The following is a 27688-nucleotide window of genomic DNA, read 5'->3' on the forward strand; positions in this document are numbered from 1 at the left end:
AGCACGAAAGTGTAAAACTTGGGAACATACTTGAGAGCAAAGATCACATTCAATCTCATTCAAGGCACGGATGTGAATGCAACGGGATGAAATTACTGAAATGATGCCTGCCCTCGAACTGTGATGATGGACTACCCGACTCGCCAATAATATTGGGTTCTGGTGTATTGAAATACAGGAGCTGCTGGATTTGTGTGTTTTCTTACCCCCTCACCATAGTTTGTCAAATGTTTAAACAACTGAACTTATATTCAAGGTTTGTTTCTCTTCATATGTTTTACTGGTTTACATTTGTCTCAGCAACCTGTTGAATGATTCTTCTGCTTTCAAAACAAAATGACAACAGGATGAATGCACACACTTGTAAAAACAATACATGCAATGTTATGCATCATAGTGATGCAACCTCCTTTCAGTTTCATACTGCATGTCAATTGAAATCCTTACTGAAATGCACACCTTCTCAAGATTGCGCTTGACTGGCGTGTCAGGCACTCAATTACAGCTGTTTTATCAAGACAATGTGTTCGTTTTGTAAAATATAGTTCCGGTCTGGTGTGGCACCCCAGCTAACGCACAACGTTGCCACAACGTTGCCACAACGTGGCGTGTTAGCAGGGACTGTCTGCGGCGCGCTGGTGTGTCCCGGGCTTTAGAGTAGAGAGACAGTTCAACTGTAAGTATGATCGGCAGAAACGGATATTGCCTTCCCTTTAAGTAGAGCGTCAGGGACAGCCTCCCTGGCTTACGGCCATACTAGCCTGAATACGCCCGATCTCGACCGATCTCGGAAGCCAGGCAGGCTCGGGCCTGGTCAGTACTTGGATGGGAGACCGCCTGGGAATACCAGGTGCTGTAAGCTTTTGCACCTTTTACACACCAGAGGGCGACAAATCACGAGTTTTAACTTTGGATACACACAATTTCATCATTATTTCAGATTTTACTTCCCCAAATACACAGGCATACAATAGATCTTGTTCTCCAACGTAAACGGTCCCTAGTAACTAGGGTACATTCGTAAATTAATTGAGCATCATGGCTAGAAGTGACTCAATGTTGCCTAATCTTTCTCATCAAGAAATGACACAATTACAGCAACACAAAAAGGAACTCCACCGCACAAAGTTCAGTGCTCACAAGGAGACTCATTCAACACACACGGTTCCATTCCCATTCATGCAAAGCACGAAAGTGTAAAACTTGGGAACATACTTGAGAGCAAAGATCACATTCAATCTCATTCAAGGCACGGATGTGAATGCAACGGGATGAAATTACTGAAATGATGCCTGCCCTCGAACTGTGATGATGGACTACCCGACTCGCCAATAATATTGGGTTCTGGTGTATTGAAATACAGGAGCTGCTGGATTTGTGTGTTTTCTTACCCCCTCACCATAGTTTGTCAAATGTTTAAACAACTGAACTTATATTCAAGGTTTGTTTCTCTTCATATGTTTTACTGGTTTACATTTGTCTCAGAAACCTGTTGAATGATTCTTCTGCTTTCAAAACAAAATGACAACAGGATGAATGCACACACTTGAAAATACAATACATGCAATGTTATGCATCATAGTGATGCAACCTCCTTTCAGTTTCATACTGCATGTCAATTGAAATCCTTACTGAAATGCACACCTTCTCAAGATTGCGCTTGACTGGCGTGTCAGGCTCTCGATTACAGCTGTTTTATCAAGACAATGTGTTCGTTTTGTAAAATATAGTTCCGGTCTGGTGTGGCACCCCAGCTAACGCACAACGTTGCCACAACGTGGCGTGTTAGCAGGGACTGTCTGCGGCGCGCTGGTGTGTCCCGGGCTTTAGAGTAGAGAGACAGTTCAACTGTAAGTATGAACGGCAGAAACGGATATTGCCTTCCCTTTAAGTAGAGCGTCAGGAACAGCCTCCCTGGCTTATGGCCATACTAGCCTGAATACGCCCGATCTCGTCCGATCTCGGAAGCCAAGCAGGCTCGGGCCTGGTCAGTACTTGGATGGGAGACCGCCTGGGAATACCAGGTGCTGTAAGCTTTTGCACACCAGAGGGCGACAAATCACGAGTTTTAACTTTGGATACACGCAATTTCATCATTATTTCAGATTTGACTTCCCCAAATACACAGGCATACAATAGATCTTGTTCTCCAACGTAAACGGTCCCTAGTAACTAGGGTACATTCGTAAATAAATTGAGCATCATGGCTAGAAGTGACTAAATGTTGCCTAATCTTTCTCATCGAGAAATGACACAATTACAGCAACACAAAAAGGAACTCCACCGGACAAAGTTCAGTGCTCACAAGGAGCCTCATTCAACACACACGGTTCCATTCCCATTCATGCAAAGCACAAAAGTGTAAAACTTGGGAACATACTTGAGAGCAAAGATCACATTCAATCTCATTCAAGGCACGGATGTGAATGCAACGGGATGAAATTACTGAAATGATGCCTGCCCTCGAACTGTGATGATGGACTACCCGACTCGCCAATAATATTGGGTTCCGGTGTATTGAAATACAGGAGCTGCTGGATTTGTGTGTTTTCTTACCCCCTCACCATAGTTTGTCAATTGTTTAAACAACTGAACTTATATTCAAGGTTTGTTTCTCTTCATATGTTTTACTGGTTTACATTTGTCTCAGCAACCTGTTGAATGATTCTTGTGCTTTCATAACAAAATGACAACAGGATGAATGCACACACTTGAAAATACAATACATGCAATGTTATGCATCATAGTGATGCAACCTCCTTTCAGTTTCATACTGCATGTCAATTGAAATCCTTACTGAAATGCACACCATCTCAAGATTGCGCTTGACTGGCAAGTCAGGCACTCAATTACAGCTGTTTTATCAAGACAATGTGTTCGTTTTGTAAAATATAGTTCCGGTCTGGTGTGGCACCCCAGCTAACGCACAACGTTGCCACAACGTTGCCACAACGTGGCGTGTTAGCAGGGACTGTCTGCAGCGCGCTGGTGTGTCCCGGGCTTTAGAGTAGAGAGACAGTTCAACTGTAAGTATGAACGGCAGAAACGGATATTGCCTTCCCTTTAAGTAGAGCGTCAGGGACAGCCTCCCTGGCTTACGGCCATACTAGCCTGAATACGCCCGATCTCGTCCGATCTCGGAAGCCAAGCAGGCTCGGGTCTGGTCAGTACTTGGATGGGAGACCGCCTGGGAATACCAGGTGCTGTAAGCTTCTGCACCTTTTTCACACCAGAGGGCGACAAATCACGAGTTTTAACTTTGGATACACACAATTTCATCATTATTTCAGATTTTACTTCCCCAAATACACAGGCATACAATAGATCTTGTTCTCCAACGTAAACGGTCCCTAGTAACTAGGGTACATTCGTAAATAAATTGAGCATCATGGCTAGAAGTGACTAAATGTTGCCTAATCTTTCTCATCGAGTAATGACACAATTACAGCAACACAAAAAGGAACTCCACCGGACAAAGTTCAGTGCTCACAAGGAGCCTCATTCAACACACACGGTTCCATTCCCATTCATGCAAAGCACGAAAGTGTAAAACTTGGGAACATACTTGAGAGCAAAGATCACATTCAATCTCATTCAAGGCACGGATGTGAATGCAACGGGATGAAATTACTGAAATGATGCCTGCCCTCGAGCTGTGATGATGGACTACCCGACTCGCCAATAATATTGGGTTCTGGTGTATTGAAATACAGGAGCTGCTGGATTTGTGTGTTTTATTACCCCCTCACCATAGTTTGTCAAATGTTTAAACAACTGAACTTATATTCAAGGTTTGTTTCTCTTCATATGTTTTACTGGTTTACATTTGTCTCAGCAACCTGTTGAATGATTCTTCTGCTTTCAAAACAAAATGACAACAGGATGAATGCACACACTTGAAAATACAATACATGCAATGTTATGCATCATAGTGATGCAACCTCCTTTCAGTTTCATACTGCATGTCAATTGAAATCCTTACTGAAATGCACACCTTCTCAAGATTGCGCTTGACTGGCGTGTCAGGCACTCAATTACAGCTGTTTTATCAAGACAATGTGTTTTTTTTTGTAAAATATAGTTCCGGTCTGGTGTGGCACCCCAGCTAACGCACAACGTTGCCACAACATGGCGTGTTAGCAGGGACTGTCTGCGGCGCGCTGCTGTGTCCCGGGCTTTAGAGTAGAGAGACAGTTCAACTGTAAGTATGAACGGCAGAAACGGATATTGCCTTCCCTTTAAGTAGAGCATCAGGGACAGCCTCCCTGGCTTACGGCCATACTAGCCTGAATACGCCCGATCTCGTCCGATCTCGGAAACCAAGCAGGCTCGGGCCTGGTCGGTACTTGGATGGGGGACCGCCTGGGAATACCAGGTGCTGTAAGCTTTTGCACCTTTTACACACCAGAGGGCGACAAATCACGAGTTTTAACTTTGGATACACACAATTTCATCATTATTTCAGATTTTACTTCCCCAAATACACAGGCATACAATAGATCTTGTTCTCCAACGTAAACGGTCCCTAGTAACTAGGGTACATTCGTAAATAAATTGAGCATCATGGCTAGAAGTGACTAAATGTTGCCTAATCTTTCTCATCAAGAAATGACACAATTACAGCAACACAAAAAGGAACTCCACCGGACAAAGTTCAGTGCTCACAAGGAGCCTCATTCAACACACACGGTTCCATTCCCATTCATGCAAAGCACGAAAGTGTAAAACTTGGGAACATACTTGAGAGCAAAGATCACATTCAATCTCATTCAAGGCACGGATGTGAATGCAACGGGATGAAATTACTGAAATGATGCCTGCCCTCGAACTGTGATGATGGACTACCCGACTCACCAATAATATTGGCTTCTGGTGTATTGAAGTACAGGAGCTGCTGGATTTGTGTGTTTTCTTACCCCCTCACCATAGTTTGTCAAATGTTTAAACAACTGAACTTATATTCAAGGTTTGTTTCTCTTCATATGTTTTACTGGTTTACATTTGTCTCAGCAACCTGTTGAATGATTCTTCTGCTTTCAAAACAAAATGACAACAGGATGAATGCACACACTTGAAAATACAATACATGCAATGTTATGCATCATAGTGATGCAACCTCCTTTCAGTTTCATACTGCATGTCAATTGAAATCCTTACTGAAATGTACACCTTCTCAAGATTGCGCTTGACTGGCGTGTCAGGCACTCAATTACAGCTGTTTTATCAAGACAATGTGTTCGTTTTGTAAAATATAGTTCCGGTCTGGTGTGGCACCCCAGCTAACGCACAACGTTGCCACAACGTTGCCACAACGTGGCGTGTTAGCAGGGACTGTCTTTTCTTCGCCGGTGTGTCCCGGACTTTAGAGTAGAGAGACAGTTCAACTGCAAGTATGAGCGGCAGAAACGGATATTGCCTTCCCTTTAAGTAGTGCGTCAGGGACAGCCTCTCTGGCTTACGGCCATACTAGCCTGAATACGCCCGATCTCGTCCGATCTCAGAAGCTAAGCAGGCTCTGGCCTGGTTAGTACTTGGATGGGAGACTGCCTGGGAATACCAGGTGCTGTAAGCTTTTGCATCTTTTACACACCAGAGGGCGACAAATCACGAGTTTTAACTTTGGATACACGCAATTTCATCATTATTTCAGATTTTACTTCCCCAAATACACAGGCATACAATAGATCTTGTTCTCCAACGTAAACGGTCCCTAGTAACTAGCGTACATTCGTAAATAAATTGAGCATCATGGCTAGAAGTGACTAAATGTTGCCTAATCTTTCTCATCAAGAAATGACACAATTACAGCAACACAAAAAGGAACTCCACTGGACAAAGTTCAGTGCTCACAAGGAGCTTCATTCAACACACACGGTTCCATTCCCATTCATGCAAAGCATGAAAGTGTAAAACTTGGAAATATACTTGAGAGTAAAGATCACATTCAATCTCATTCAAGGCACGGATGTGAATGCAACGGGATGAAATTACTGAAATGATGCCTGCCCTCGAACTGTGATGATGGACTGCCCGACTCGCCAATAATATTGGGTTTTGGTGTATTGAAATACAGGAGCTGCTGGATTTGTGTGTTTTCTTACCCCCTCACCATAGTTTGTCAAATGTTTAAACAACTGAACTTATATTCAAGGTTTGTTTCTCTTCATATGTTTTACTGGTTAAATTTGTCTCAGCAACCTGTTGAATGATTCTTCTGCTTTCAAATTAAAATGACAACAGGATGAATGCACACACATGAAAATACAATACATGCAATGTTATGCATCATAGTGATGCAACCTCCTTTCAGTTTCATACTGCATGTCAATTGAAATCCTTACTGAAATGCACACCTTCTCAAGATTGCGCTTGACTGGCGTGTCAGGCACTCAATTACAGCTGTTTTATCAAGACAATGTGTTCGTTTTGTAAAATATAGTTCCGGTCTGGTGTGGCACCCCAGCTAACGCACAACGTTGCCACAACGTTTCGTGTTAGCAGGGACTGTCTACGGCGCGCTGGTGTGTCCCGGACTTTAGAGTAGAGAGACAGTTCAACTGCAAGTATGAGCGGCAGAAACGGATATTGCCTTCCCTTTAAGTAGAGCGTCAGGGACAGCCTCCCTGGCTTACGGCCATACTAGCCTGAATACGCCCGGTCTCGTCCGATCTCGGAAGCTAAGCAGGCTCGGGCCTGGTCAGTACTTGAATGGGAGACCGCCTGGGAATACCAGGTGCTGTAAGCTTTTGCACACCAGAGGGCGACAAATCACGAGTTTTAACTTTGGATACACGCAATTTCATCATTATTTCAGATTTGACTTCCCCAAATACACAGGCATACAATAGATCTTGTTCTCCAACGTAAACGGTCCCTAGTAACTAGGGTACATTCGTAAATAAATTGAGCATCATGGCTAGAAGTGACTAAATGTTGCCTAATCTTTCTCATCGAGAAATGACACAATTACAGCAACACAAAAAGGAACTCCACCGGACAAAGTTCAGTGCTCACAAGGAGCCTCATTCAACACACACGGTTCCATTCCCATTCATGCAAAGCACGAAAGTGTAAAACTTGGGAACATACTTGAGAGCAAAGATCACATTCAATCTCATTCAAGGCACGGATGTGAATGCAACGGGATGAAATTACTGAAATGATGCCTGCCCTCGAACTGTGATGATGGACTACCCGACTCGCCAATAATATTGGCTTCTGGTGTATTGAAATACAGGAGCTGCTGGATTTGTGTCATTTCTTACCCCCTCACCATAGTTTGTCAAATGTTTAAACAACTGAACTTATATTCAAGGTTTGTTTCTCTTCATATGTTTTACTGGTTTACATTTGTCTCAGCAACCTGTTGAATGATTCTTCTGCTTTCAAAACAAAATGACAACAGGATGAATGCACACACTTGAAAATACAATACATGCAATGTTATGCATCATAGTGATGCAACCTCCTTTCAGTTTCATACTGCATGTCAATTGAAATCCTTACTGAAATGCACACCTTCTCAAGATTGCGCTTGAATGGCGTGTCAGGCACTCAATTACAGCTGTTTTATCAAGACAATGTGTTCGTTTTGTAATACATAGGTCTGGTGTGGCACCCCAGCTAACGCACAACGTTGCCACAACGTTTCGTGTTAGCAGGGACTGTCTGCGGCGTGCTGGTGTGTCCCGGACTTTAGAGTAGAGAGACAGTTCAACTGTAAGTATGAGCGGCAGAAACGGATATTGCCTTCCCTTTAAGTAGAGCGTCAGGGACAGCCTCCCTGGCTTACGGCCATACTAGCCTGAATACGCCCGATCTCGTCCGATCTCGGAAACTAAGCAGGCTCGGGCCTGGTCAGTACTTGGATGGGAGACCGCCTGGGAATACCAGGTGCTGTAAGCTTTTGCATCTTTTACACACCAGAGGGCGACAAATCACGAGTTTTAACTTTGGATACACGCAATTTCATCATTATTTCAGATTTGACTTCCCCAAATACACAGGCATACAATAGATCTTGTTCTCCAATGTAAACGGTCCCTAGTAACTAGGGTACATTCGTAAATAAATTGAGCATCATGGCTAGAAGTGACTAAATGTTGCCTAATCTTTCTCATCGAGAAATGACACAATTACAGCAACACAAAAAGGAACTCCACCGGACAAAGTTCAGTGCTCACAAGGAGCCTCATTCAACACACACGGTTCCATTCCCATTCATGCAAAGCACGAAAGTGTAAAACTTGGGAACATACTTGAGAGCAAAGATCACATTCAATCTCATTCAAGGCACGGATGTGAATGCAACGGGATGAAATTACTGAAATGATGCCTGCCCTCGAACTGTGATGATGGACTACCCGACTCGCCAATAATATTGGGTTCTGGTGTATTGAAATACAGGAGCTGCTGGATTTGTGTGTTTTCTTACCCCCTCACCATAGTTTGTCAAATGTTTAAACAACTGAACTTATATTCAAGGTTTGTTTCTCTTCATATGTTTTACTGGTTTACATTTGTCTCAGCAACCTGTTGAATGATTCTTCTGCTTTCAAAACAAAATGACAACAGGATGAATGCACACACTTGTAAAAACAATACATGCAATGTTATGCATCATAGTGATGCAACCTCCTTTCAGTTTCATACTGCATGTCAATTGAAATCCTTACTGAAATGCACACCTTCTCAAGATTGCGCTTGACTGGCGTGTCAGGCACTCAATTACAGCTGTTTTATCAAGACAATGTGTTCGTTTTGTAATATATAGTTCCGGTCTGGTGTGGCACCCCAGCTAACGCACAACGTTGCCACAATGTTGCCACAACGTGGCGTGTTAGCAGGGACTGTCTGCGGCGCGCTGGTGTGTCCCGGGCTTTAGAGTAGAGAGACAGTTCAACTGTAAGTATGAACGGCAGAAACGGATATTGCCTTCCCTTTAAGTAGAGCGTCAGGGACAGCATTCCTAGCTTACGGCCATACTAGCCTGAATACGCCCGATCTCGTCCGATCTCGGAAGCTAAGCAGGCTCGGGCCTGGTCAGTACTTGGATGGGAGACCGCCTGGGAATACCAGGTGCTGTAAGCTTTTGCATCTTTTACACACCAGAGGGCGACATATCACGAGTTTTAACTTTGGATACACGCAATTTCATCATTATTTCAGATTTGACTTCCCCAAATACACAGGCATACAATAGATCTTGTTCTCCAATGTAAACGGTCCCTAGTAACTAGGGTACATTCATAAATAAATTGAGCATCATGGCTAGAAGTGACTAAATGTTGCCTAATCTTTCTCATCGAGAAATGACAGAATTACAGCAACACAAAAAGGAACTCCACCGGACAAAGTTCAGTGCTCACAAGGAGCCTCATTCAACACACACGGTTCCATTCCCATTCATGCAAAGCACGAAAGTGTAAAACTTGGGAACATACTTGAGAGCAAAGATCACATTCAATCTCATTCAAGGCACGGATGTGAATGCAACAAGATGAAATTACTGAAATGATGCCTGCCCTCGAACTGTGATGATGGACTACCCGACTCGCCAATAATATTGGGTTCTGGTGTATTGAAATACAGGAGCTGCTGGATTTGTGTGTTTTCTTACCCCCTCACCATAGTTTGTCAAATGTTTAAACAACTGAACTTATATTCAAGGTTTGTTTCTCTTCATATGTTTTACTGGTTTACATTTGTCTCAGCAACCTGTTGAATGATTCTTCTGCTTTCAAAACAAAATGACAACAGGATGAATGCACACACTTGAAAATACAATACATGCAATGTTATGCATCATAGTGATGCAACCTCCTTTCAGTTTCATACTGCATGTCAATTGAAATCCTTACTGAAATGCACACCTTCTCAAGATTGCGCTTGAATGGCGTGTCAGGCACTCAATTACAGCTGTTTTATCAAGACAATGTGTTCGTTTTGTAATACATAGGTCTGGTGTGGCACCCCAGCTAACGCACAACGTTGCCACAACGTTTCGTGTTAGCAGGGACTGTCTGCGGCGTGCTGGTGTGTCCCGGACTTTAGAGTAGAGAGACAGTTCAACTGTAAGTATGAGCGGCAGAAACGGATATTGCCTTCCCTTTAAGTAGAGCGTCAGGGACAGCCTCCCTGGCTTACGGCCATACTAGCCTGAATACGCCCGATCTCGTCCGATCTCGGAAACTAAGCAGGCTCGGGCCTGGTCAGTACTTGGATGGGAGACCGCCTGGGAATACCAGGTGCTGTAAGCTTTTGCATCTTTTACACACCAGAGGGCGACAAATCACGAGTTTTAACTTTGGATACACGCAATTTCATCATTATTTCAGATTTGACTTCCCCAAATACACAGGCATACAATAGATCTTGTTCTCCAATGTAAACGGTCCCTAGTAACTAGGGTACATTCGTAAATAAATTGAGCATCATGGCTAGAAGTGACTAAATGTTGCCTAATCTTTCTCATCGAGAAATGACACAATTACAGCAACACAAAAAGGAACTCCACCGGACAAAGTTCAGTGCTCACAAGGAGCCTCATTCAACACACACGGTTCCATTCCCATTCATGCAAAGCACGAAAGTGTAAAACTTGGGAACATACTTGAGAGCAAAGATCACATTCAATCTCATTCAAGGCACGGATGTGAATGCAACGGGATGAAATTACTGAAATGATGCCTGCCCTCGAACTGTGATGATGGACTACCCGACTCGCCAATAATATTGGGTTCTGGTGTATTGAAATACAGGAGCTGCTGGATTTGTGTGTTTTCTTACCCCCTCACCATAGTTTGTCAAATGTTTAAACAACTGAACTTATATTCAAGGTTTGTTTCTCTTCATATGTTTTACTGGTTTACATTTGTCTCAGCAACCTGTTGAATGATTCTTCTGCTTTCAAAACAAAATGACAACAGGATGAATGCACACACTTGTAAAAACAATACATGCAATGTTATGCATCATAGTGATGCAACCTCCTTTCAGTTTCATACTGCATGTCAATTGAAATCCTTACTGAAATGCACACCTTCTCAAGATTGCGCTTGACTGGCGTGTCAGGCACTCAATTACAGCTGTTTTATCAAGACAATGTGTTCGTTTTGTAATATATAGTTCCGGTCTGGTGTGGCACCCCAGCTAACGCACAACGTTGCCACAATGTTGCCACAACGTGGCGTGTTAGCAGGGACTGTCTGCGGCGCGCTGGTGTGTCCCGGGCTTTAGAGTAGAGAGACAGTTCAACTGTAAGTATGAACGGCAGAAACGGATATTGCCTTCCCTTTAAGTAGAGCGTCAGGGACAGCATTCCTAGCTTACGGCCATACTAGCCTGAATACGCCCGATCTCGTCCGATCTCGGAAGCTAAGCAGGCTCGGGCCTGGTCAGTACTTGGATGGGAGACCGCCTGGGAATACCAGGTGCTGTAAGCTTTTGCATCTTTTACACACCAGAGGGCGACATATCACGAGTTTTAACTTTGGATACACGCAATTTCATCATTATTTCAGATTTGACTTCCCCAAATACACAGGCATACAATAGATCTTGTTCTCCAATGTAAACGGTCCCTAGTAACTAGGGTACATTCATAAATAAATTGAGCATCATGGCTAGAAGTGACTAAATGTTGCCTAATCTTTCTCATCGAGAAATGACAGAATTACAGCAACACAAAAAGGAACTCCACCGGACAAAGTTCAGTGCTCACAAGGAGCCTCATTCAACACACACGGTTCCATTCCCATTCATGCAAAGCACGAAAGTGTAAAACTTGGGAACATACTTGAGAGCAAAGATCACATTCAATCTCATTCAAGGCACGGATGTGAATGCAACAAGATGAAATTACTGAAATGATGCCTGCCCTCGAACTGTGATGATGGACTACCCGACTCGCCAATAATATTGGGTTCTGGTGTATTGAAATACAGGAGCTGCTGGATTTGTGTGTTTTCTTACCCCCTCACCATAGTTTGTCAAATGTTTAAACAACTGAACTTATATTCAAGGTTTGTTTCTCTTCATATGTTTTACTGGTTTACATTTGTCTCAGCAACCTGTTGAATGATTCTTCTGCTTTCAAAACAAAATGACAACAGGATGAATGCACACACTTGAAAATACAATACATGCAATGTTATGCATCATAGTGATGCAACCTCCTTTCAGTTTCATACTGCATGTCAATTTAAATCCTTACTGAAATGCACACCTTCTCAAGATTGCGCTTGACTGGCGTGTCAGGCACTCAATTACAGCTGTTTTATCAAGACAATGTGTTCGTTTTGTAATATATAGTTCCGGTCTGGTGTGGCACCCCAGCTAACGCACAACGTTGCCACAATGTTGCCACAACGTGGCGTGTTAGCAGGGACTGTCTGCGGCGCGCTGGTGTGTCCCGGGCTTTAGAGTAGAGAGACAGTTCAATTGCAAGTATGAGCGGCAGAAACGGATATTGCCTTCCCTTTAAGTAGAGCGTCAGGGACAGCCTCTCTGGCTTACGGCCATACTAGCCTGAATACGCCCGATCTCATCCGATCTCGGAAGCTAAGCAGGCTCGGGCCTGGTCAGTACTTGGATGGGAGACCGCCTGGGAATACCAGGTGCTGTAAGCTTTTGCATCTTTTACACACCAGAGGGCGACAAATCACGAGTTTTAACTTTGGATACACGCAATTTCATCATTATTTCAGATTTGACTTCCCCAAATACACAGGCATACAATAGATCTTGTTCTCCAACGTAAACGGTCCCTAGTAACTAGTGTACATTCGTAAATAAATTGAGCATCATGGCTAGAAGTGACTAAATGTTGCCTAATCTTTCTCATCGAGAAATGACACAATTACAGCAACACAAAAAGGAACTCCACCGGACAAAGTTCAGTGCTCACAAGGAGCCTCATTCAACACACACGGTTCCATTCCCATTCATGCAAAGCACGAAAGTGTAAAACTTGGGACAATACTTGAGAGCAAAGATCACATTCAATCTCATTCAAGGCACGGATGTGAATGCAACGGGATGAAATTACTGAAATGATGCCTGCCCTCGAACTGTGATGATGGACTACCCGACTCGCCAATAATATTGGGTTCTGGTGTATTGAAATACAGGAGCTGCTGGATTTGTGTGTTTTCTTACCCCCTCACCATAGTTTGTCAAATGTTTAAACAACTGAACTTATATTCAAGGTTTGTTTCTCTTCATATGTTTTACTGGTTTACATTTGTCTCAGCAACCTGTTGAATGATTCTTCTGCTTTCAAAACAAAATGACAACAGGATGAATGCACACACTTGAAAATACAATACATGCAATGTTATGCATCATAGTGATGCAACCTCCTTTCAGTTTCATACTGCATGTCAATTGAAATCCTTACTGAAATGCACACCTTCTCAAGATTGCGCTTGACTGGCGTGTCAGGCACTCAATTACAGCTGTTTTATCAAGACAATGTGTTCGTTTTGTAATATATAGTTCCGGTCTGGTGTGGCACCCCAGCTAACGCACAACGTTGCCACAATGTTGCCACAACGTGGCGTGTTAGCAGGGACTATCTGCGGCGCGCTGCTGTGTCCCGGGCTTTAGAGTAGAGAGACAGTTCAACTGTAAGTATGAACGGCAGAAACGGATATTGCCTTCCCTTTAAGTAGAGCGTCAGGGACAGCCTTTCTGGCTTACGGCCATACTAGCCTGAATACGCCCGATCTCGTCCGATCTCGGAAGCTAAGCAGGCTCGGGCCTGGTCAGTACTTGGATGGGAGACCGCCTGGGAATACCAGGTGCTGTAAGCTTTTGCATCTTTTACACACCAGAGGGCGACAAATCACGAGTTTTAACTTTGGATACACGCAATTTCATCATTATTTCAGATTTGACTTCCCCAAATACACAGGCATACAATAGATCTTGTTCTCCAACGTAAACGGTCCCTAGTAACTAGGGTACATTCATAAATAAATTGAGCATCATGGCTAGAAGTGACTAAATGTTGCCTAATCTTTCTCATCGAGAAATGACACAATTACAGCAACACAAAAAGGAACTCCACCGGACAAAGTTCAGTGCTCACAAGGAGCCTCATTCAACACACACGGTTCCATTCCCATTCATGCAAAGCACGAAAGTGTAAAACTTGGGAACATACTTGAGAGCAAAGATCACATTCAATCTCATTCAAGGCACGGATGTGAATGCAACGGGATGAAATTACTGAAATGATGCCTGCCCTCGAACTGTGATGATGGACTACCCGACTCGCCAATAATATTGGGTTCTGGTGTATTGAAATACAGGAGCTGCTGGATTTGTGTGTTTTCTTACCCCCTCACCATAGTTTGTCAAATGTTTAAACAACTGAACTTATATTCAAGGTTTGTTTCTCTTCATATGTTTTACTGGTTTACATTTGTCTCAGCAACCTCAGCAAAAATGATTCTTCTACTTTCAAAACAAAATGACAACAGGATGAATGCACACACTTGAAAATACAATACATGCAATGTTATGCATCATAGTGATGCAACCTCCTTTCAGTTTCATACTGCATGTCAATTGAAATCCTTACTGAAATGCACACCTTCTCAAGATTGCGCTTGACTGGCGTGTCAGGCACTCAATTACAGCTGTTTTATCAAGACAATGTGTTCGTTTTGTAATATATAGTTCCGGTCTGGTGTGGCACCCCAGCTAACGCACAACGTTGCCACAACGTTTCGTGTTAGCAGGGACTGTCTGCGGCGCGCTGGTGTGTCCCGGACTTTAGAGTAGAGAGACAGTTCAACTGCAAGTATGAGCGGCAGAAACGGATATTGCCTTCCCTTTAAGTAGAGCGTCAGGGACAGCCTCCCTGGCTTACGGCCATACTAGCCTGAATACGCCCGATCTCGTCCGATCTCGGAAGCTAAGCAGGCTCGGGCCTGGTCAGTACTTGGATGGGAGACCGCCTGGGAATACCAGGTGCTGTAAGCTTTTGCATCTTTTACACACCAGAGGGCGACAAATCACGAGTTTTAACTTTGGATACACGCAATTTCATCATTATTTCAGATTTGACTTCCCCAAATACACAGGCATACAATAGATCTTGTTCTCCAACGTAAACGGTCCCTAGTAACTAGGGTACATTCGTAAATAAATTGAGCATCATGGCTAGAAGTGACTAAATGTTGCCTAATCTTTCTCATCGAGAAATTACACAATTACAGCAACACAAAAAGGAACTCCACCGGACAAAGTTCAGTGCTCACAAGGAGCCTCATTCAACACACACGGTTCCATTCCCATTCATGCAAAGCACGAAAGTGTAAAACTTGGGAACATACTTGAGAGCAAAGATCACATTCAATCTCATTCAAGGCACGGATGTGAATGCAACGGGATGAAATTACTGAAATGATGCCTGCCCTCGAACTGTGATGATGGACTACCCGACTCGCCAATAATATTGGGTTCTGGTGTATTGAAATACAGGAGCTGCTGGATTTGTGTGTTTTCTTACCCCCTCACCATAGTTTGTCAAATGTTTAAACAACTGAACTTATATTCAAGGTTTGTTTCTCTTCATATGTTTTACTGGTTTACATTTGTCTCAGCAACCTCAGCAAAAATGATTCTTCTACTTTCAAAACAAAATGACAACAGGATGAATGCACACACTTGAAAATACAATACATGCAATGTTATGCATCATAGTGATGCAACCTCCTTTCAGTTTCATACTGCATGTCAATTGAAATCCTTACTGAAATGCACACCTTCTCAAGATTGCGCTTGACTGGCGTGTCAGGCACTCAATTACAGCTGTTTTATCAAGACAATGTGTTCGTTTTGTAATATATAGTTCCGGTCTGGTGTGGCACCCCAGCTAACGCACAACGTTGCCACAACGTTTCGTGTTAGCAGGGACTGTCTGCGGCGCGCTGGTGTGTCCCGGACTTTAGAGTAGAGAGACAGTTCAACTGCAAGTATGAGCGGCAGAAACGGATATTGCCTTCCCTTTAAGTAGAGCGTCAGGGACAGCCTCCCTGGCTTACGGCCATACTAGCCTGAATACGCCCGATCTCGTCCGATCTCGGAAGCTAAGCAGGCTCGGGCCTGGTCAGTACTTGGATGGGAGACCGCCTGGGAATACCAGGTGCTGTAAGCTTTTGCATCTTTTACACACCAGAGGGCGACAAATCACGAGTTTTAACTTTGGATACACGCAATTTCATCATTATTTCAGATTTGACTTCCCCAAATACACAGGCATACAATAGATCTTGTTCTCCAACGTAAACGGTCCCTAGTAACTAGGGTACATTCGTAAATAAATTGAGCATCATGGCTAGAAGTGACTAAATGTTGCCTAATCTTTCTCATCGAGAAATTACACAATTACAGCAACACAAAAAGGAACTCCACCGGACAAAGTTCAGTGCTCACAAGGAGCCTCATTCAACACACACGGTTCCATTCCCATTCATGCAAAGCACGAAAGTGTAAAACTTGGGAACATACTTGAGAGCAAAGATCACATTCAATCTCATTCAAGGCACGGATGTGAATGCAACGGGATGAAATTACTGAAATGATGCCTGCCCTCGAACTGTGATGATGGACTACCCGACTCGCCAATAATATTGGGTTCTGGTGTATTGAAATACAGGAGCTGCTGGATTTGTGTGTTTTCTTACCCCCTCACCATAGTTTGTCAAATGTTTAAACAACTGAACTTATATTCAAGGTTTGTTTCTCTTCATATGTTTTACTGGTTTACATTTGTCTCAGCAACCTGTTGAATGATTCTTCTGCTTTCAAAACAAAATGACAACAGGATGAATGCACACACTTGAAAATACAATACATGCAATGTAATGCATCATAGTGATGCAACCTCCTTTCAGTTTCATACTGCATGTCAATTGAAATCCTTACTGAAATGCACACCTTCTCAAGATTGCGCTTGACTGGCGTGTCAGGCACTCAATTACAGCTGTTTTATCAAGAGAATGTGTTCGTTTTGTAATATATAGTTCCGGTCTGGTGTGGCACCCCAGCTAACGCACAACGTTGCCACAATGTTGCCACAACGTGGCGTGTTAGCAGGGACTGTCTGCGGCGCGCTGGTGTGTCCCGGGCTTTAGAGTAGAGAGACAGTTCAACTGTAAGTATGAACGGCAGAAACGGATATTGCCTTCCCTTTAAGTAGAGCGTCAGGGACAGCCTCCCTGGCTTACGGCCATACTAGCCTGAATACGCCCGATCTCGTCCGATCTCGGAAGCTAAGCAGGCTCGGGCCTGGTCAGTACTTGGATGGGAGACCGCCTGGGAATACCAGGTGCTGTAAGCTTTTGCATCTTTTACACACCAGAGGGCGACAAATCACGAGTTTTAACTTTGGATACACGCAATTTCATCATTATTTCAGATTTGACTTCCCCAAATACACAGGCATACAATAGATCTTGTTCTCCAACGTAAACGGTCCCTAGTAACTAGGGTACATTCATAAATAAATTGAGCATCATGGCTAGAAGTGACTAAATGTTGCCTAATCTTTCTCATCGAGAAATGACACAATTACAGCAACACAAAAAGGAACTCCACCGGACAAAGTTCAGTGCTCACAAGGAGCCTCATTCAACACACACGGTTCCATTCCCATTCATGCAAAGCACGAAAGTGTAAAACTTGGGAACATACTTGAGAGCAAAGATCACATTCAATCTCATTCAAGGCACGGATGTGAATGCAACGGGATGAAATTACTGAAATGATGCCTGCCCTCGAACTGTGATGATGGACTACCCGACTCGCCAATAATATTGGGTTCTGGTGTATTGAAATACAGGAGCTGCTGGATTTGTGTGTTTTCTTACCCCCTCACCATAGTTTGTCAAATGTTTAAACAACTGAACTTATATTCAAGGTTTGTTTCTCTTCATATGTTTTACTGGTTTACATTTGTCTCAGCAACCTCAGCAAAAATGATTCTTCTACTTTCAAAACAAAATGACAACAGGATGAATGCACACACTTGAAAATACAATACATGCAATGTTATGCATCATAGTGATGCAACCTCCTTTCAGTTTCATACTGCATGTCAATTGAAATCCTTACTGAAATGCACACCTTCTCAAGATTGCGCTTGACTGGCGTGTCAGGCACTCAATTACAGCTGTTTTATCAAGACAATGTGTTCGTTTTGTAATATATAGTTCCGGTCTGGTGTGGCACCCCAGCTAACGCACAACGTTGCCACAACGTTTCGTGTTAGCAGGGACTGTCTGCGGCGCGCTGGTGTGTCCCGGACTTTAGAGTAGAGAGACAGTTCAACTGCAAGTATGAGCGGCAGAAACGGATATTGCCTTCCCTTTAAGTAGAGCGTCAGGGACAGCCTCCCTGGCTTACGGCCATACTAGCCTGAATACGCCCGATCTCGTCCGATCTCGGAAGCTAAGCAGGCTCGGGCCTGGTCAGTACTTGGATGGGAGACCGCCTGGGAATACCAGGTGCTGTAAGCTTTTGCATCTTTTACACACCAGAGGGCGACAAATCACGAGTTTTAACTTTGGATACTCGCAATTTCATCATTATTTCAGATTTGACTTCCCCAAATACACAGGCATACAATAGATCTTGTTCTCCAACGTAAACGGTCCCTAGTAACTAGGGTACATTCGTAAATAAATTGAGCATCATGGCTAGAAGTGACTAAATGTTGCCTAATCTTTCTCATCGAGAAATTACACAATTACAGCAACACAAAAAGGAACTCCACCGGACAAAGTTCAGTGCTCACAAGGAGCCTCATTCAACACACACGGTTCCATTCCCATTCATGCAAAGCACGAAAGTGTAAAACTTGGGAACATACTTGAGAGCAAAGATCACATTCAATCTCATTCAAGGCACGGATGTGAATGCAACGGGATGAAATTACTGAAATGATGCCTGCCCTCGAACTGTGATGATGGACTACCCGACTCGCCAATAATATTGGCTTCTGGTGTATTGAAATACAGGAGCTGCTGGATTTGTGTCATTTCTTACCCCCTCACCATAGTTTGTCAAATGTTTAAACAACTGAACTTATATTCAAGGTTTGTTTCTCTTCATATGTTTTACTGGTTTACATTTGTCTCAGCAACCTGTTGAATGATTCTTCTGCTTTCAAAACAAAATGACAACAGGATGAATGCACACACTTGAAAATACAATACATGCAATGTTATGCATCATAGTGATGCAACCTCCTTTCAGTTTCATACTGCATGTCAATTGAAATCCTTACTGAAATGCACACCTTCTCAAGATTGCGCTTGACTGGCGTGTCAGGCACTCAATTACAGCTGTTTTATCAAGACAATGTGTTCGTTTTGTAAAATATAGTTCCGGTCTGGTGTGGCACCCCAGCTAACGCACAACGTTGCCACAATGTTGCCACAACGTGGCGTGTTAGCAGGGACTGTCTGCGGCGCGCTGGTGTGTCCCGGGCTTTAGAGTAGAGAGACAGTTCAACTGTAAGTATGAACGGCAGAAACGGATATTGCCTTCCCTTTAAGTAGAGCGTCAGGGACAGCCTCCCTGGCTTACGGCCATACTAGCCTGAATACGCCCGATCTCGTCCGATCTCGGAAGCCAAGCAGGCTCGGGCCTGGTCAGTACTTGGATGGGAGACCGCCTGGGAATACCAGGTGCTGTAAGCTTTTGCATCTTTTACACACCAGAGGGCGACAAATCACGAGTTTTAACTTTGGATACACGCAATTTCATCATTATTTCAGATTTGACTTCCCCAAATACACAGGCATACAATAGATCTTGTTCTCCAACGTAAACGGTCCCTAGTAACTAGGGTACATTCGTAAATAAATTGAGCATCATGGCTAGAAGTGACTAAATGTTGCCTAATCTTTCTCATCGAGAAATGACACAATTACAGCAACACAAAAAGGAACTCCACCGGACAAAGTTCAGTGCTCACAAGGAGCCTCATTCAACACACACGGTTCCATTCCCATTCATGCAAAGCACGAAAGTGTAAAACTTGGGAACATACTTGAGAGCAAAGATCACATTCAATCTCATTCAAGGCACGGATGTGAATGCAACGGGATGAAATTACTGAAATGATGCCTGCCCTCGAACTGTGATGATGGACTACCCGACTCGCCAATAATATTGGGTTCTGGTGTATTGAAATACAGGAGCTGCTGGATTTGTGTGTTTTCTTACCCCCTCACCATAGTTTGTCAAATGTTTAAACAACTGAACTTATATTCAAGGTTTGTTTCTCTTCATATGTTTTACTGGTTTACATTTGTCTCAGCAACCTGTTGAATGATTCTTCTGCTTTCAAAACAAAATGACAACAGGATGAATGCACACACTTGAAAATACAATACATGCAATGTTATGCATCATAGTGATGCAACCTCCTTTCAGTTTCATACTGCATGTCAATTGAAATCCTTACTGAAATGCACACCTTCTCAAGATTGCGCTTGAATGGCGTGTCAGGCACTCAATTACAGCTGTTTTATCAAGACAATGTGTTCGTTTTGTAATACATAGGTCTGGTGTGGCACCCCAGCTAACGCACAACGTTGCCACAACGTTTCGTGTTAGCAGGGACTGTCTGCGGCGTGCTGGTGTGTCCCGGACTTTAGAGTAGAGAGACAGTTCAACTGTAAGTATGAGCGGCAGAAACGGATATTGCCTTCCCTTTAAGTAGAGCGTCAGGGACAGCCTCCCTGGCTTACGGCCATACTAGCCTGAATACGCCCGATCTCGTCCGATCTCGGAAACTAAGCAGGCTCGGGCCTGGTCAGTACTTGGATGGGAGACCGCCTGGGAATACCAGGTGCTGTAAGCTTTTGCATCTTTTACACACCAGAGGGCGACAAATCACGAGTTTTAACTTTGGATACACGCAATTTCATCATTATTTCAGATTTGACTTCCCCAAATACACAGGCATACAATAGATCTTGTTCTCCAATGTAAACGGTCCCTAGTAACTAGGGTACATTCGTAAATAAATTGAGCATCATGGCTAGAAGTGACTAAATGTTGCCTAATCTTTCTCATCGAGAAATGACACAATTACAGCAACACAAAAAGGAACTCCACCGGACAAAGTTCAGTGCTCACAAGGAGCCTCATTCAACACACACGGTTCCATTCCCATTCATGCAAAGCACGAAAGTGTAAAACTTGGGAACATACTTGAGAGCAAAGATCACATTCAATCTCATTCAAGGCACGGATGTGAATGCAACGGGATGAAATTACTGAAATGATGCCTGCCCTCGAACTGTGATGATGGACTACCCGACTCGCCAATAATATTGGGTTCTGGTGTATTGAAATACAGGAGCTGCTGGATTTGTGTGTTTTCTTACCCCCTCACCATAGTTTGTCAAATGTTTAAACAACTGAACTTATATTCAAGGTTTGTTTCTCTTCATATGTTTTACTGGTTTACATTTGTCTCAGCAACCTGTTGAATGATTCTTCTGCTTTCAAAACAAAATGACAACAGGATGAATGCACACACTTGTAAAAACAATACATGCAATGTTATGCATCATAGTGATGCAACCTCCTTTCAGTTTCATACTGCATGTCAATTGAAATCCTTACTGAAATGCACACCTTCTCAAGATTGCGCTTGACTGGCGTGTCAGGCACTCAATTACAGCTGTTTTATCAAGACAATGTGTTCGTTTTGTAATATATAGTTCCGGTCTGGTGTGGCACCCCAGCTAACGCACAACGTTGCCACAATGTTGCCACAACGTGGCGTGTTAGCAGGGACTGTCTGCGGCGCGCTGGTGTTTCCCGGGCTTTAGAGTAGAGAGACAGTTCAACTGTAAGTATGAACGGCAGAAACGGATATTGCCTTCCCTTTAAGTAGAGCGTCAGGGACAGCATTCCTAGCTTACGGCCATACTAGCCTGAATACGCCCGATCTCGTCCGATCTCGGAAGCTAAGCAGGCTCGGGCCTGGTCAGTACTTGGATGGGAGACTGCCTGGGAATACCAGGTGCTGTAAGCTTTTGCATCTTTTACACACCAGAGGGCGACATATCACGAGTTTTAACTTTGGATACACGCAATTTCATCATTATTTCAGATTTGACTTCCCCAAATACACAGGCATACAATAAATCTTGTTCTCCAATGTAAACGGTCCCTAGTAACTAGGGTACATTCATAAATAAATTGAGCATCATGGCTAGAAGTGACTAAATGTTGCCTAATCTTTCTCATCGAGAAATGACAGAATTACAGCAACACAAAAAGGAACTCCACCGGACAAAGTTCAGTGCTCACAAGGAGCCTCATTCAACACACACGGTTCCATTCCCATTCATGCAAAGCACGAAAGTGTAAAACTTGGGAACATACTTGAGAGCAAAGATCACATTCAATCTCATTCAGGCACGGATGTGAATGCAACAAGATGAAATTACTGAAATGATGCCTGCCCTCGAACTGTGATGATGGACTACCCGACTCGCCAATAATATTGGGTTCTGGTGTATTGAAATACAGGAGCTGCTGGATTTGTGTGTTTTCTTACCCCCTCACCATAGTTTGTCAAATGTTTAAACAACTGAACTTATATTCAAGGTTTGTTTCTCTTCATATGTTTTACTGGTTTACATTTGTCTCAGCAACCTGTTGAATGATTCTTCTGCTTTCAAAACAAAATGACAACAGGATGAATGCACACACTTGAAAATACAATACATGCAATGTTATGCATCATAGTGATGCAACCTCCTTTCAGTTTCATACTGCATGTCAATTTAAATCCTTACTGAAATGCACACCTTCTCAAGATTGCGCTTGACTGGCGTGTCAGGCACTCAATTACAGCTGTTTTATCAAGACAATGTGTTCGTTTTGTAATATATAGTTCCGGTCTGGTGTGGCACCCCAGCTAACGCACAACGTTGCCACAATGTTGCCACAACGTGGCGTGTTAGCAGGGACTGTCTGCGGCGCGCTGGTGTGTCCCGGGCTTTAGAGTAGAGAGACAGTTCAACTGTAAGTATGAACGGCAGAAACGGATATTGCCTTCCCTTTAAGTAGAGCGTCAGGGACAGCCTCCCTGGCTTACGGCCATACTAGCCTGAATACGCCCGATCTCGTCCGATCTCGGAAGCTAAGCAGGCTTGGGCCTGGTCAGTACTTGGATGGGAGACTGCCTGGAAATACCAGGTGCTGTAAGCTTTTGCATCTTTTACACACCAGAGGGCGACAAATCACGAGTTTTAACTTTGGATACACGCAATTTCATCATTATTTCAGATTTGACTTCCCCAAATACACAGGCATACAATAGATCTTGTTCTCCAACGTAAACGGTCCCTAGTAACTAGGGTACATTCGTATATAAATTGAGCATCATGGCTAGAAGTGACTTAATGTTGCCTAATCTTTCTCATCGAGAAATGACACAATTACAGCAACACAAAAAGGAACTCCACCGGACAAAGTTCAGTGCTCACAAGGAGCTTCATTCAACACATACGGTTCCATTCCCATTCATGCAAAGCACGAAAGTGTAAAACTTGGGAACATACTTGAGAGCAAAGATCACATTCAATCTCATTCAAGGCACGGATGTGAATGCAACGGGATGAAATTACTGAAATTATGCCTGCCCTCGAACTGTGATGATGGACTACCCGACTCGCCAATAATATTGGGTTCTGGTGTATTGAAGTACAGGAGCTGCTGGATTTGTGTGTTTTCTTACCCCCTCACCATAGTTTGTCAAATGTTTAAACAACTGAACTTATATTCAAGGTTTGTTTCTCTTCATATGTTTTACTGGTTTACATTTGTCTCAGCAACCTGTTGAATGATTCTTCTGCTTTCAAAACAAAATGACAACAGGATGAATGCACACACTTGAAAATACAATACATGCAATGTTATGCATCATAGTGATGCAACCTCCTTTCAGTTTCATACTGCATGTCAATTGAAATCCTTACTGAAATGCACACCTTCTCAAGATTGCGCTTGACTGGCGTGTCAGGCACTCAATTACAGCTGTTTTATCAAGACAATGTGTTCGTTTTGTAATATATAGTTCCGGTCTGGTGTGGCACCCCAGCTAACGCACAACGTTGCCACAACGTTTCGTGTTAGCAGGGACTGTCTGCGGCGCGCTGGTGTGTCCCGGACTTTAGAGTAGAGAGACAGTTCAATTGCAAGTATGAGCGGCAGAAACGGATATTGCCTTCCCTTTAAGTAGAGCGTCAGGGACAGCCTCTCTGGCTTACGGCCATACTAGCCTGAATACGCCCGATCTCATCCGATCTCGGAAGCTAAGCAGGCTCGGGCCTGGTCAGTACTTGGATGGGAGACCGCCTGGGAATACCAGGTGCTGTAAGCTTTTGCATCTTTTACACACCAGAGGGCGACAAATCACGAGTTTTAACTTTGGATACACGCAATTTCATCATTATTTCAGATTTGACTTCCCCAAATACACAGGCATACAATAGATCTTGTTCTCCAACGTAAACGGTCCCTAGTAACTAGTGTACATTCGTAAATAAATTGAGCATCATGGCTAGAAGTGACTAAATGTTGCCTAATCTTTCTCATCGAGAAATGACACAATTACAGCAACACAAAAAGGAACTCCACCGGACAAAGTTCAGTGCTCACAAGGAGCCTCATTCAACACACACGGTTCCATTCCCATTCATGCAAAGCACGAAAGTGTAAAACGTGGGACAATACTTGAGAGCAAAGATCACATTCAATCTCATTCAAGGCACGGATGTGAATGCAACGGGATGAAATTACTGAAATGATGCCTGCCCTCGAACTGTGATGATGGACTACCCGACTCGCCAATAATATTGGGTTCTGGTGTATTGAAATACAGGAGCTGCTGGATTTGTGTGTTTTCTTACCCCCTCACCATAGTTTGTCAAATGTTTAAACAACTGAACTTATATTCAAGGTTTGTTTCTCTTCATATGTTTTACTGGTTTACATTTGTCTCAGCAACCTGTTGAATGATTCTTCTGCTTTCAAAACAAAATGACAACAGGATGAATGCACACACTTGAAAATACAATACATGCAATGTTATGCATCATAGTGATGCAACCTCCTTTCAGTTTCATACTGCATGTCAATTGAAATCCTTACTGAAATGCACACCTTCTCAAGATTGCGCTTGACTGGCGTGTCAGGCACTCAATTACAGCTGTTTTATCAAGACAATGTGTTCGTTTTGTAATATATAGTTCCGGTCTGGTGTGGCACCCCAGCTAACGCACAACGTTGCCACAATGTTGCCACAACGTGGCGTGTTAGCAGGGACTATCTGCGGCGCGCTGCTGTGTCCCGGGCTTTAGAGTAGAGAGACAGTTCAACTGTAAGTATGAACGGCAGAAACGGATATTGCCTTCCCTTTAAGTAGAGCGTCAGGGACAGCCTTTCTGGCTTACGGCCATACTAGCCTGAATACGCCCGATCTCGTCCGATCTCGGAAGCTAAGCAGGCTCGCGCCTGGTCAGTACTTGGATGGGAGACCGCCTGGGAATACCAGGTGCTGTAAGCTTTTGCATCTTTTACACACCAGAGGGCGACAAATCACGAGTTTTAACTTTGGATACACGCAATTTCATCATTATTTCAGATTTGACTTCCCCAAATACACAGGCATACAATAGATCTTGTTCTCCAACGTAAACGGTCCCTAGTAACTAGGGTACATTCATAAATAAATTGAGCATCATGGCTAGAAGTGACTAAATGTTGCCTAATCTTTCTCATCGAGAAATGACACAATTACAGCAACACAAAAAGGAACTCCACCGGACAAAGTTCAGTGCTCACAAGGAGCCTCATTCAACACACACGGTTCCATTCCCATTCATGCAAAGCACGAAAGTGTAAAACTTGGGAACATACTTGAGAGCAAAGATCACATTCAATCTCATTCAAGGCACGGATGTGAATGCAACGGGATGAAATTACTGAAATGATGCCTGCCCTCGAACTGTGATGATGGACTACCCGACTCGCCAATAATATTGGGTTCTGGTGTATTGAAATACAGGAGCTGCTGGATTTGTGTGTTTTCTTACCCCCTCACCATAGTTTGTCAAATGTTTAAACAACTGAACTTATATTCAAGGTTTGTTTCTCTTCATATGTTTTACTGGTTTACATTTGTCTCAGCAACCTCAGCAAAAATGATTCTTCTACTTTCAAAACAAAATGACAACAGGATGAATGCACACACTTGAAAATACAATACATGCAATGTTATGCATCATAGTGATGCAACCTCCTTTCAGTTTCATACTGCATGTCAATTGAAATCCTTACTGAAATGCACACCTTCTCAAGATTGCGCTTGACTGGCGTGTCAGGCACTCAATTACAGCTGTTTTATCAAGACAATGTGTTCGTTTTGTAATATATAGTTCCGGTCTGGTGTGGCACCCCAGCTAACGCACAACGTTGCCACAACGTTTCGTGTTAGCAGGGACTGTCTGCGGCGCGCTGGTGTGTCCCGGACTTTAGAGTAGAGAGACAGTTCAACTGCAAGTATGAGCGGCAGAAACGGATATTGCCTTCCCTTTAAGTAGAGCGTCAGGGACAGCCTCCCTGGCTTACGGCCATACTAGCCTGAATACGCCCAATCTCGTCCGATCTCGGAGGCTAAGCAGGCTCGGGCCTGGTCAGTACTTGGATGGGAGACCGCCTGGGAATACCAGGTGCTGTAAGCTTTTGCATCTTTTACACACCAGAGGGCGACAAATCACGAGTTTTAACTTTGGATACTCGCAATTTCATCATTATTTCAGATTTGACTTCCCCAAATACACAGGCATACAATAGATCTTGTTCTCCAACGTAAACGGTCCCTAGTAACTAGGGTACATTCGTAAATAAATTGAGCATCATGGCTAGAAGTGACTAAATGTTGCCTAATCTTTCTCATCGAGAAATTACACAATTACAGCAACACAAAAAGGAACTCCACCGGACAAAGTTCAGTGCTCACAAGGAGCCTCATTCAACACACACGGTTCCATTCCCATTCATGCAAAGCACGAAAGTGTAAAACTTGGGAACATACTTGAGAGCAAAGATCACATTCAATCTCATTCAAGGCACGGATGTGAATGCAACGGGATGAAATTACTGAAATGATGCCTGCCCTCGAACTGTGATGATGGACTACCCGACTCGCCAATAATATTGGCTTCTGGTGTATTGAAATACAGGAGCTGCTGGATTTGTGTCATTTCTTACCCCCTCACCATAGTTTGTCAAATGTTTAAACAACTGAACTTATATTCAAGGTTTGTTTCTCTTCATATGTTTTACTGGTTTACATTTGTCTCAGCAACCTGTTGAATGATTCTTCTGCTTTCAAAACAAAATGACAACAGGATGAATGCACACACTTGAAAATACAATACATGCAATGTTATGCATCATAGTGATGCAACCTCCTTTCAGTTTCATACTGCATGTCAATTGAAATCCTTACTGAAATGCACACCTTCTCAAGATTGCGCTTGACTGGCGTGTCAGGCACTCAATTACAGCTGTTTTATCAAGACAATGTGTTCGTTTTGTAAAATATAGTTCCGGTCTGGTGTGGCACCCCAGCTAACGC

At 43.4% G+C, this 27688-nt stretch overlaps 23 non-coding genes across 23 annotated transcripts; all 23 read left to right on the top strand.

The window, feature by feature from the left end:
• The first annotated feature begins 743 nt into the window (after nucleotides 1-743).
• On the top strand, nucleotides 744-862 carry LOC136740687 (5S ribosomal RNA). The gene has a single exon (XR_010813507.1). It is a non-coding gene; the product is annotated as a 5S ribosomal RNA (ribosomal RNA).
• Nucleotides 863-1917: 1055 nt separating this feature from the next.
• LOC136740515 (5S ribosomal RNA) lies at nucleotides 1918-2036 on the top strand. Its single transcript, XR_010813345.1, has one exon. It is a non-coding gene; the product is annotated as a 5S ribosomal RNA (ribosomal RNA).
• A 1057-nt stretch (nucleotides 2037-3093) lies between these two features.
• On the top strand, nucleotides 3094-3212 carry LOC136740574 (5S ribosomal RNA). The gene has a single exon (XR_010813402.1). It is a non-coding gene; the product is annotated as a 5S ribosomal RNA (ribosomal RNA).
• A 1056-nt stretch (nucleotides 3213-4268) lies between these two features.
• On the top strand, nucleotides 4269-4387 carry LOC136740679 (5S ribosomal RNA). Its single transcript, XR_010813499.1, has one exon. It is a non-coding gene; the product is annotated as a 5S ribosomal RNA (ribosomal RNA).
• A 1066-nt stretch (nucleotides 4388-5453) lies between these two features.
• Nucleotides 5454-5572, top strand: LOC136740639 (5S ribosomal RNA). Its single transcript, XR_010813462.1, has one exon. It is a non-coding gene; the product is annotated as a 5S ribosomal RNA (ribosomal RNA).
• Nucleotides 5573-6626: 1054 nt separating this feature from the next.
• Nucleotides 6627-6745, top strand: LOC136740538 (5S ribosomal RNA). The gene has a single exon (XR_010813367.1). It is a non-coding gene; the product is annotated as a 5S ribosomal RNA (ribosomal RNA).
• A 1041-nt stretch (nucleotides 6746-7786) lies between these two features.
• On the top strand, nucleotides 7787-7905 carry LOC136740524 (5S ribosomal RNA). The gene has a single exon (XR_010813354.1). It is a non-coding gene; the product is annotated as a 5S ribosomal RNA (ribosomal RNA).
• A 1066-nt stretch (nucleotides 7906-8971) lies between these two features.
• On the top strand, nucleotides 8972-9090 carry LOC136740286 (5S ribosomal RNA). The gene has a single exon (XR_010813124.1). It is a non-coding gene; the product is annotated as a 5S ribosomal RNA (ribosomal RNA).
• A 1050-nt stretch (nucleotides 9091-10140) lies between these two features.
• On the top strand, nucleotides 10141-10259 carry LOC136740525 (5S ribosomal RNA). The gene has a single exon (XR_010813355.1). It is a non-coding gene; the product is annotated as a 5S ribosomal RNA (ribosomal RNA).
• Nucleotides 10260-11325: 1066 nt separating this feature from the next.
• LOC136740287 (5S ribosomal RNA) lies at nucleotides 11326-11444 on the top strand. Its single transcript, XR_010813125.1, has one exon. It is a non-coding gene; the product is annotated as a 5S ribosomal RNA (ribosomal RNA).
• A 1066-nt stretch (nucleotides 11445-12510) lies between these two features.
• Nucleotides 12511-12629, top strand: LOC136740737 (5S ribosomal RNA). The gene has a single exon (XR_010813537.1). It is a non-coding gene; the product is annotated as a 5S ribosomal RNA (ribosomal RNA).
• A 1066-nt stretch (nucleotides 12630-13695) lies between these two features.
• Nucleotides 13696-13814, top strand: LOC136740289 (5S ribosomal RNA). Its single transcript, XR_010813127.1, has one exon. It is a non-coding gene; the product is annotated as a 5S ribosomal RNA (ribosomal RNA).
• Nucleotides 13815-14872: 1058 nt separating this feature from the next.
• On the top strand, nucleotides 14873-14991 carry LOC136740290 (5S ribosomal RNA). Its single transcript, XR_010813128.1, has one exon. It is a non-coding gene; the product is annotated as a 5S ribosomal RNA (ribosomal RNA).
• Nucleotides 14992-16049: 1058 nt separating this feature from the next.
• Nucleotides 16050-16168, top strand: LOC136740291 (5S ribosomal RNA). The gene has a single exon (XR_010813129.1). It is a non-coding gene; the product is annotated as a 5S ribosomal RNA (ribosomal RNA).
• A 1066-nt stretch (nucleotides 16169-17234) lies between these two features.
• LOC136740292 (5S ribosomal RNA) lies at nucleotides 17235-17353 on the top strand. Its single transcript, XR_010813130.1, has one exon. It is a non-coding gene; the product is annotated as a 5S ribosomal RNA (ribosomal RNA).
• Nucleotides 17354-18411: 1058 nt separating this feature from the next.
• Nucleotides 18412-18530, top strand: LOC136740293 (5S ribosomal RNA). The gene has a single exon (XR_010813131.1). It is a non-coding gene; the product is annotated as a 5S ribosomal RNA (ribosomal RNA).
• Nucleotides 18531-19596: 1066 nt separating this feature from the next.
• On the top strand, nucleotides 19597-19715 carry LOC136740424 (5S ribosomal RNA). Its single transcript, XR_010813260.1, has one exon. It is a non-coding gene; the product is annotated as a 5S ribosomal RNA (ribosomal RNA).
• Nucleotides 19716-20765: 1050 nt separating this feature from the next.
• On the top strand, nucleotides 20766-20884 carry LOC136740526 (5S ribosomal RNA). The gene has a single exon (XR_010813356.1). It is a non-coding gene; the product is annotated as a 5S ribosomal RNA (ribosomal RNA).
• Nucleotides 20885-21950: 1066 nt separating this feature from the next.
• Nucleotides 21951-22069, top strand: LOC136740478 (5S ribosomal RNA). Its single transcript, XR_010813311.1, has one exon. It is a non-coding gene; the product is annotated as a 5S ribosomal RNA (ribosomal RNA).
• Nucleotides 22070-23134: 1065 nt separating this feature from the next.
• On the top strand, nucleotides 23135-23253 carry LOC136740588 (5S ribosomal RNA). The gene has a single exon (XR_010813416.1). It is a non-coding gene; the product is annotated as a 5S ribosomal RNA (ribosomal RNA).
• Nucleotides 23254-24308: 1055 nt separating this feature from the next.
• On the top strand, nucleotides 24309-24427 carry LOC136740277 (5S ribosomal RNA). Its single transcript, XR_010813115.1, has one exon. It is a non-coding gene; the product is annotated as a 5S ribosomal RNA (ribosomal RNA).
• Nucleotides 24428-25493: 1066 nt separating this feature from the next.
• On the top strand, nucleotides 25494-25612 carry LOC136740596 (5S ribosomal RNA). Its single transcript, XR_010813423.1, has one exon. It is a non-coding gene; the product is annotated as a 5S ribosomal RNA (ribosomal RNA).
• A 1058-nt stretch (nucleotides 25613-26670) lies between these two features.
• Nucleotides 26671-26789, top strand: LOC136740659 (5S ribosomal RNA). The gene has a single exon (XR_010813482.1). It is a non-coding gene; the product is annotated as a 5S ribosomal RNA (ribosomal RNA).
• The last annotated feature ends 899 nt before the right edge of the window (nucleotides 26790-27688 follow it).

Source organism: Amia ocellicauda, unplaced genomic scaffold (genome assembly GCF_036373705.1).
Source record: "Amia ocellicauda isolate fAmiCal2 unplaced genomic scaffold, fAmiCal2.hap1 HAP1_SCAFFOLD_64, whole genome shotgun sequence".
NCBI classification, from domain to species: Eukaryota; Metazoa; Chordata; class Actinopteri; order Amiiformes; family Amiidae; genus Amia; species Amia ocellicauda.